The sequence below is a fragment of the Cuculus canorus genome, chromosome 1 (genome assembly GCF_017976375.1).
Source record: "Cuculus canorus isolate bCucCan1 chromosome 1, bCucCan1.pri, whole genome shotgun sequence".
NCBI lineage: Eukaryota > Metazoa > Chordata > Aves > Cuculiformes > Cuculidae > Cuculus > Cuculus canorus.
In genome coordinates, this window is record NC_071401.1 from 94139714 (window position 1) to 94149363 (window position 9650).

A 9650-nucleotide genomic window follows, 5' to 3' on the forward strand; every position below is an offset into this window, starting at 1 on the left:
GCAATGATAATTAAAGATTCAAACGGGCAGACAACTCAATGTGCAAACAGTCATTTATTCTGTGCAGTAGCAATCAGAGACCTGGCTTTTTGGACTAGATCCACCTAATGCTTTGAAGTAGGAAAGGAGATAGGGAGGTTGTAAACTGCGTCTCCTGCCCCTGTTGCTCAGCCTCACCGTCCCATGTACATGGCAACTAAACCACCCATGAGCTCTGGAAAGTGCTCTCACATTTTTCACTCTCGCCTTTTCAAAAAGCTAAGCTCCAGCACTTGCAACCTGGCCAGCAGACAAGGTCAGGGCTGCTCTCAAGAGCTGGGAGTTTCCACATGTTGCATCGTGGATGTGAAAAAGGAGCCCTAGCTCAAGTCCCCAGCAGTAAATGTTTCTTACTCATGCTCTGCTAACATGATACTCTGCCCTGGCAGTGAAGCTCACGAAGAGCGAACATCTTTGCCAGCCCTAGGGATGGGCTCCAGGTGTGAGAAAGCCTGTGGGCTGCATGCAAACACAGCACTCCTGCAAAGGGAAAGGAGGCGCAGGAGCTACTTGGTATGCTGGGGAGGCTTAGCCACGTGGTCCAAGACAAGCCGCTTTCACTTTGTTTCAGTCTTCCCACTCGAGAAAAGAGAATAATATTTACTTGCCAACCTAGCTAGGGTGTTGGGAGATGGCAATGAATGACTGCACAGTGCTGCAAACATAGAAGGTGTTATAAAAATGTGAAGCCTTTAGGTGCCAAACAGTATATTTGAACATTGCAGGAAAGGGAAATACAGTGCTCAGACAGTTGTGGGGCGAGCAAGACAGGTTTATTGCAGACAGGAATGTTTAAACTCACAAATACAGGGGGTGCCAAAATGCATTTATTAGGAGGTGATGGACTGCAGGCACTCCATAAAGTATGACCCTGCTGACCAGTGAGAGCCTGCCATGTCTGTAACCTGGCCAAACGGTGATGTTTGGGAGGGTGCAGAGCAGAGGGGAAGGAGTATGGAAAGGAGGTGCATGTTTTCTGCAAGTTGTCTATGAACAGAGCCAGAACACTAAAAGTGGGTGCTGCAAGCCCTTGCCTGCAGATACTTGTCAACATTGTTATCAGGCATAGATGAGGTGCATTTGTGTTCCTGAAAATGTGATGAGCACTAGAAGTGACACCACTTCACTGCCAAATGCCATGCCCTACGGTGTGGGCAAGTCACTGCTCCCGTGAGGCGTGCTGGCTCCTGCACTGTGCCTTCAGCCCACCCGAGGAGTGCAGAGGAGAACAGGCACTTTTCTTCTGTCGTGTTCTGCCTTGGCAGAGTGGATTTTGCAGGGCTGGGGTACCTGTGTGCTCACAGCTCAAAGCAGCAAAATGTGGCCCAGGGTGTTTCCTTGGGTACCCAGGCTGGACATAGCCACAGGCATATTCTCCTTCCTGTGAGTGGTGATATGGTGTCAGCAGTGACCTCATGGGTTGGGTGGGATGGCACTTGTTACAGGGAGCAGCTGAACACCACTTCGTTGATACATACTGCAACTCTTTTAAAGGGCAGGTAATAGTTTGTGAGAAGGGGTCGTACAGTGATTCTTTATTGCATTGAGGTGTGCTGTCAGATATTCAAAGAGAGAGGGAGAAAGTCTGAGTTAATATTTTTACAGAACTGTTAGCCCTGGGTTGGTTCGTTAGTTGAATGACTTTTCCCCAGAAGGGCTTGGCAGCACAGCCTCCCCATAGCAACTGACACAAACAAACCCCAGGGCTGCAGAGAAGTGATGACTGAAAGGAAAGGGTAGGGGAAAAGCCAAACTATTTTTATATTTCTGAACTACGCAGCAGCTATTTTTCACTTGTGCATGCTAAATTCTCATTGTGGTGCATTTGCTTGTTGGTGACATCCCTTAATTTTTCCTGCTTTTCTCTTAGCTGAAGTCCCACCTAGGCGACTTATGAGCTTTACATTTTTTGAGTGAATGCATGTCTCTGTGCACGCATGTAATGCTTGCTTCCCTCCTGTGTGTATCATTTAATAGTGCAGGTGTGTACTATTTGTCCTGGACACCAGCATCCTTCAGGTACCTCCCGAAGAGCCAAGATGTGTTCAGTGAGTCTGGCCACCCTCTCTGTGTTACTACATCCCTCCAAGGTCTGGGGACAGCCTGCCAGCCTCCAGGTGCCACGAGGTGCCATCTCAGACATCTCTGGTCCTTATGGCACATGGAGGCCTTCTTCCTGTGATCAAGCTTGGATGCAGTCAGTGGAGGTGGTGGTAGGGGGCGGAAGGAAGTCCACCACCCTGCCATCCTCTAAGCCATGTGGGCCAGAGGACACTCAGCATTTTTGCCAGCTTATCTGGGGTACAAAGGTTGCTGTTAACTCTAATAGCAGTTGCAGTAGCAATTAGGTGTAGTAGCCCTTATCAATGAGACATTGACACTGAAAGTTGAGAAGATGAAGCCTGTGAAATCAAGTGAGGGCACCAAATGGTCTGTGGCCACTTCGGAGAGGTGAAGCTGCAAGCTGACAGCCATAAGTATGTGCACCCAAAATCCCAGTGGCAAGACCAGTGCTCCAGGGCTCCAGCACTTCATGCCAGCAGGCAGGCACTAGAGAGCACCTCAGCAAAACCTGCAGTGCAACAGGTCTTCCTCAAGGATGAAGGACAATGATGGCCTGGGTTACGAGTAACAATATCTGGGTAGGAAACATCTCTCCTCTCGACATGACTCCTGGAAGAAAGGCAAATGCTGTCTTAGAGAAACGAAGACATGCTGGATACATTTGTGAAATGTGAGAAGGAAAGAGGCCAGTCTCCCTTTCACAACCAGCTCAGGGACAAGAACTGGACCAGGCACCCAAGGCTGAGGGTTCCCACATAGGGGTGGAATTTGACTCACCCACTTTTACATGTTTATGCTTTGGCTGCCTCCATATGCACGTCACCCAAGACTCCCTTTACTGCCAACAGGAGAAAGGGGTGTGTTTTGGGCATGAGTAAACTGGCTTATTTTTGCTTTCTGTCTTAAGGTAAGGTAAATTGCTCTGGATTTTCCTCTTCCTTTTCATTGGCTGTAAAGGGATAATTAACTCACATGAACTTGATCCCTCCAGTGGGTCAGATGAATTGTCACTCCAAGTTACTTACTGAGTATCAGCAGCTGATTTGCCTTGGCATCAGCCTTAGCAAATGTAAGGTACTTTCAGTTAGCTTTACTCACACTGCAAGAAAGCTTGTAGGGCTCCCTGAATTATGGTAACTTCTTTTTTATTTCATTGTGAAGAGGAGAGAAATTCAGTGGCTCAGAAAACAAAGGCCAGCTCTGAGGAAAACAATGTTGCTGTACTTTCTCCTGTTAATCTCATATTTCTCTTAAAAGATTCATCAACTGTTTTGTTGGAAAGAATTTCACAGTAAATTGCAAAAACATAAAGGAAAGTGAAGGAATTTACTTAAGAGGTAGTTCTCTATTTTCTGCTTTCAGTTGCTTTTACTTATCTACTAGCTTGAAATATTGGGCTGAAAATCATAGCTATAGTACAGAAATGAGGGTGTTATCCATGTTTACTTGTCCTGCAGCTGTAGTTTCCCGTCTGATAAGCTTGGGTTAGGATACTACTGTCAGGCAGCCTGCAGACTATTCCTATACTAATTCATCACAAAAGCAGTGGCAGTTGCTGGTGGTCATATGTTTCTCCTAGAAAGTCCTAGAGGAGCTTTCTTCAGTAAACAGACACCAGGACCAGAGGTGAAGCCCTGACCTGGAAAAGGAGCCTTTGCTGGGCGGTAATTTATAACCAAGTTTGTACAGTCATTGCTGGTGTGATCGACGTCAAACAAGTTCCTGCTGCAATCATTGCGCAGAAATTTTCCTTCTTACTGGAAATTTTTATTTATGCAGGTGCCAATCAAACCAGTACTTCTCTCTGGACTCATAATATGCTTAGAGGTCAAGTTTCAGCATGCAGTATGTTACATACTAACTAGGTAACTGAACAAATGAATCAATGGTAAAATTAATGAGATTTCCAATGTGGAGACAAGTTACAGCGGCTTCTTTACACCTATATGCAAATTTAGCTTAACATCCCCCACCCAGCCCCCTCCTGTAGGTACTTGCCAGGGGTTATAGCTGCTTGCTCAGTGCTTGTTAAGCAATCTGGTAAAGTACTTTGTGTTCCCGCCTGCAGTGAGAGAGAGACGTATCAGCTGAGACATCCATACAGTGTCTGCAGCCTGGTGTTGTTTGGAGGAAGGGCTCATTTTTATTTGAATGGGTATGTGTAGGAAATAAAAGAACAATGGCACCATTCTTCACAGGTCTGATAAATCAGACCTTTGTTCTCTCCTCCTTGATGTCCTGGAGGAAAGTCACTGCAAGTGCCATTGTTTCCCCAGGGTGTTTTTGAGGCCTTAGTGTGTTTCTTTCCTCTGCTTAATTAAATGGATTTTCTTGCTTTCAGAATATTTCAGATGGAAATATTCAAGGAGAAGTCTATGATACTAATTCTGTTTTGCTTCTTCCATTAGGAACCACCTCTGGAAGCTTTCTAGACTCATTTGTTTGCATAGTATGACATGTCTGAAAATGATTTTTTAATGATTTCAACCTAACAAGTCTATAAAGAGGTTAAGGCATTCAGATGGGGAAAAACATACTTTTATGCCTATCAGCCTTTACTAGGCTAGGCTGGGGCAGACCGCCTGCCCGCTATCCCCTTGGTGCTGTTCAGATGACCAGCACCATTCAAGCAGTCTATAATTAAACAGTTCCTGATTTAAACAGAAGAATGCCACAGATGTGAAAATGTTGGTCCTGCTGGAAAGCTCACATTCATGCTAATATTGTTGAAGTGAATTTCTTTTTTTATTGCCTTACGTGTGCTGCAAATCTGTTACACATCCTAAAGCAATTATGGAAGAAAGAAAACGTGAAATAGGCTGTGTGCCCAAAACCTCACCTGTGTTTTCCAGCTATGTTAGGGAACCTAAGAAAAGCCATTTCCTCTCTCCACAAACCATCTTTCTTTGAAGGAAACTATGTGTGGAATAAAACGTGTTTTTTTCAGTGCTACTGTGTAGTATTTAAGGAAAGCATTAATAAGATGTGTCTCCTTCACAACTAAAGAATTGTTCAAGAAAAGTCTGCCCTCCACCCTTCCCACACCATGGTATTTCAGGGAAAGGTGTGGTGTTGTTTCCCTGGCACAAAAGGCATCTGTACAGATGATCATAAGGGATGAGACAACTTTACACTTCTGGCAATATTCCTGTTGGCATCGTCACTGCAGTGCACACTTGCTCTCCTAGCTAGTCTCACCTGGGGCAAATTTCTCTTCGCTTCAGTGGCAGAAAGACAGAGGCATGTTTCAGAGGGAGAAAAGCAGTGAGGACATAGTTACTGCTCGGTGGAGCACTGGAATGAGTACGAAAAAATGCTTTACTCTCTGTGAAGTGATGGATCCCTCTGTCTGTCTATCCACATAAGATCTGGCTCTCAGCATAGTGCAGAAATGTTTTGGTTTTTTTTTTTTTGTAAAATGAACAGTATTGGCAAAGTGGTAGTTGCATATGATGTTAAGGGGGCACAGAGAAAAAGAATATGAACTAAACTTTTTGGGAAGTGTGACTTCAAGCTTGGAACTTGGAGTCATGAACCTCTGCGGGCATTCTGGGACGTGATGTAAAGTCTGATGTGAAAATACACCTAAGGTATTCCCTGGGAGTTTGTTAATTGTTTATTGTTCTCAGATAGGATCTTGAGCAACAAGATTTGTAGAGATAAGGAAGATTTTGCTTCCAAGAGAGCTGAGTGAAGAGCACGAATGAGAATGCGTTTCAAGAACTCATTGATGTATCCATTCAAAAGCTGCAGCTACCTTGGAGTGCCAAAGGCTGGCAAGCTGGTAGCCTAATGAGAGTGGGCCTGGAGGCTGTTGTATGGGTGTAGGAAAGTCATCCGAGATGACATGTCAGAACTGGACTGAGACAGCCTGGGGTGAAGCAGAGGATGTCTTGGCAGAGGGAAAGAAAAATGAGACCTATGACTAGAGATGACTGGAAGGCAAAACAGCTTGCATGGGAGTAGTATATAGGTAACAGGAGGCATGTTTCCAGGGTAGGTCTGTGAACAGTACTTACGTGGATATGAGAGTGGGAGCTGTGTGAGTGAGCTGATCATGCAGAAACAGCCCTTGGTTAGGGTCAATGCAACCTTTCACTGTTTAACTTTTTGAAGGCTCCAGAAGGGCAGGGTGCACTGTGAAGCAGAGAAGCAGAACCATATTTATAGAATCATAGAATCACTAGGTTGGAAGGGACCCACTGGGTCATCGAATCTAACCATTCCTAACGCTCCCTAAACCATGCCCCTCAGCACCTCGTCCACCTGTCCCTTAAACACCTCCAGGGAAGGTGACTCCACCACCTCCCTGCAGCCTGTTCCAGTGCCCAATGACCCTTTCCGTCAAAAATTTTTTCCTGATGTCCAGCCTGAACCTCCCCTGGCAGAGCTTCAGGCCATTCCCCCTTGTCCTGTTCCCTGTCATTTGGGAGAAAAGGCCAGCTCCCTCCTCTCCACAACCTCCTTTCAGGTAGTTGTAGAGAGCAATGAGGTCTCCCCTCAGCCTCCTCTTCTCCAGGCTAAACAACCCCAGCTCTTTCAGCCGCTCCTCATAAGACTTGTTCTCCAGCCCCCTCAACAGCTTCGTTGCTCTTCTCTGGACGTGCTCCAGAGCCTCAACATCCTTCTTGTGGTGAGGGGCCCAGAACCGAACACAGTAGTCAAGGTGCGGTCTCACAGTGCCGAGTACAGAGCACTGTAATAACCTCCCTGGACCTGCTGGTCATGCCATTTTTGATACAAGCCAAGATGCCATTGGCCTTCTTGGCCACCTGGGCACACTGCTGGCTCATGTTCAGTCAGCTGTCAACCATTACCCCCAGGTCCTTCTCCTCCAGGCAGCTTTCTAGCCAGACTTCTCCTAATCTGTGGCACTGCATAGGGTTGTTGTGCCCCAAGTGCAGGACCCGGCATTTGGCCTTGTTAAACCTCATGCCATTGGTCTCGGCCCAGCAGTCCAGCCTGTTCAGATCCCTTTGCAGAGCCTCCCTACCCTCCAGCAGATCCACGCTTCCACCCAGCTTAGTGTCATCTGCATTTAGAAAATATGATAGAAAAGCGGAGCCTATGAGGTGCACAGTGCTCAGATAGAGATGCTCTGGCTACTCCTCACCCGTGCTTTACCAGGAAAGTGGGAAAATATGACCAGAGAGGTATTAGTCATACCTTTCGTGGTAGTCCTGAAATACATTGGGTTACTGGAAATTCGCTAATAGAGAGATGGATTGTGACTTATAAACAAAGAGCTTTTAGGGCAGGAAGTCCCAGTTGTTAAATGATGATAATTCATGGGGCTTGTGATTATATGGTTTAAATAGAACACTTTGAAAGAAAGACATGTGCCCTGAGAGGCTGTGATTCCTTCATGTTGGGCAGTGTGCTGTAGGTATCAAAAATTAAATGCTGTACAAAGAAAAATGCATTCCCTGTCAAGCCTGCAAGCCTAAGAACTTCAGCTTTTGTGAGTCCCTGTGGGGACAATTTATAAAAATCGAATGGTTTATATATTTATTTTCACCACTGTACCTCTGTAGGGCTTTGTGGAACTTTAGTGGCCAGACAGATGGGAAACATCTGTCTTCTCTGAGCATCTTTCAAATGTCTCAATGGGGAATGGGAAACAGGAAAAATCTATTGTGCTTAAAACTTGCTATGGAAAAAGGCAAAAGATAGCAAGCAAAATAGTAGTATTCAAAGCCTTTACTACTCCCAGTTCTTTCAATGTGATTTTTAAAAGACCTTGATGTAGTCAGATGGGTATTTTTTCTTCAGAATAAGTGGTTTGGACATGTCTCTGAAATCTTACTTTCATATTCTATGTGCTACTTTATACTTAGAAACCTGAGTCCATATGCTCTTACTGGAATCCTTTACAGGCTGAGCATACAGTGTAGGCTTGCAGACACCTTCAATTATCTCCCAAAACCTGAGAAAAAGTTGGAGCTTCAAAGCTACCCACACATATCTATGTTTTGCCGCTTATGTTATTGATGGATAGCACTGACGAAGTGTGTGACAGGCCAAGTGATTAGAAAGGACTTGCTGAGTCACCCAATCCAGGTATACGCTCCCTTTTCTAACTCCTCAAATTCCACATTAAAAGTAGGTGGATTATTTGACTCCTATTTGATACAGGAAGCATTTTCTAGAATTTGGTTGTCCCAGTGATTTAAACAAGTCATCTAATTTACAGTCTAAATATATTGATGGATAGTGTATATCCATATGTTCTTATGATGAAATTATCTTGGTGCTCAAACAGGTTTCCTTCCCAAGTGTTTGTGCCCACACACTTACAGACAACAGCTGATTTTCACTGAGCTTCTGTTCTGCTAGTTTTCCAAGCCAAAACTTTTAGCAGAAGTATTCTGGTAATATAGTCTTTTTTCTTCTGATTACCCTGATAACTCTTCTCCAACCCTATTTCGTGTTCCTTGGGAATTCATGCTGGGAACTGGAAGCAAGAATTGTACCTCCTATTGCAAATAAGACCTAACCCAAAGCTTGTATAGTGGCATTAGTATGACCGCTCTTGAGGTATCGCTAAGAGAGGTACTTCTTTGGAAGCATTTTAAGGCTGAACTTCCCTCTTCACAGCTGCATCACGTTATCACATTATCTGCTCTTTGCTCAGGGGAAAAAGCTCTGTTGCTGCTAGCTGATGAGTTTCTTGCTTACAGCAAAAAATTACTAGTTCCTAAATGTATGACCTTGGATTTTGTGCTACTTTATTTCCTCCCTTTTCTGTAACTTTCATTCATGAGGTCGTCCCGTAACATATTCTAACCCTCTGACCTGATGCTGTTTCCCAGTTTTGTGTCATCAGCAAATTTTTTTAGTGCATGCTGATGTTTTTAGCCAAGGTTATGAGAAAAAATTTTGAGTAAGATCAGTCTCAGAAATAGTTCTAATCAAGGAGCCTCTGTTTCTGTGACTCTTCTCCCAGCTGCCTGGAGACCTTAGAAAGAGTTTTGCCCATTTCAACATCCTCCTCCTCCCGGTAAACTCATACCTTGCCCTGAAGCCTTTTTGAAACCCAAAGAGGAAAGGTTAATCCCAGATCTGATATCTAGAAAATCAGATGTCAAGTTTGACCAGGATCATCTACGCAGTGGGGAACATGCCCTGCATCTTATCACACCTACCTCCATACTTTCAGCTGCACGTTTCCCTCCTTTAGAACACATGCAGAGGACTTGCTTGCGAGAAGATGAGTCCAGCAGGCTCACAGCTAGACATGTGTTTATTTTCACCTGGGAGGGAGATTGGGGAACAGCCTGGGCATCAGCTTCCCGCTGCCTGCGTGGCTCTGCAGGGTTGTGGCTGTGGTCAGGCAGCTGTGCAGCCACTGCCTTCCCCACAGAGGCCCACTCTGCAGCTGCACACGCTGCCTTTTCCCTGCCCTTTACAAAGGACTGCAGTTGCTCCTCTTTAATCATATTTCTGTCCCTAGCTAGATGATCGTACTCAAAATCAGTACTGAAACACTCAGAACCACAGATTAAGCAATGCTTGTATGAAACTGTGCTTTGCTGATGCCTGCAATG

At 45.1% G+C, this 9650-nt stretch overlaps 1 long non-coding RNA gene across 1 annotated transcript; it reads right to left on the reverse strand.

Moving 5' to 3' along the window:
- Window positions 1-634: 634 nt before the first annotated feature.
- Window positions 635-9447, reverse strand: LOC128854442 (uncharacterized). The gene is made up of 3 exons (XR_008453544.1): window positions 9249-9447; window positions 6123-6240; window positions 635-2712 (listed from the first exon to the last, which is right to left on the reverse strand). It is a non-coding gene; the product is annotated as an uncharacterized LOC128854442 (long non-coding RNA).
- Between the last annotated feature and the right edge of the window lie 203 nt (window positions 9448-9650).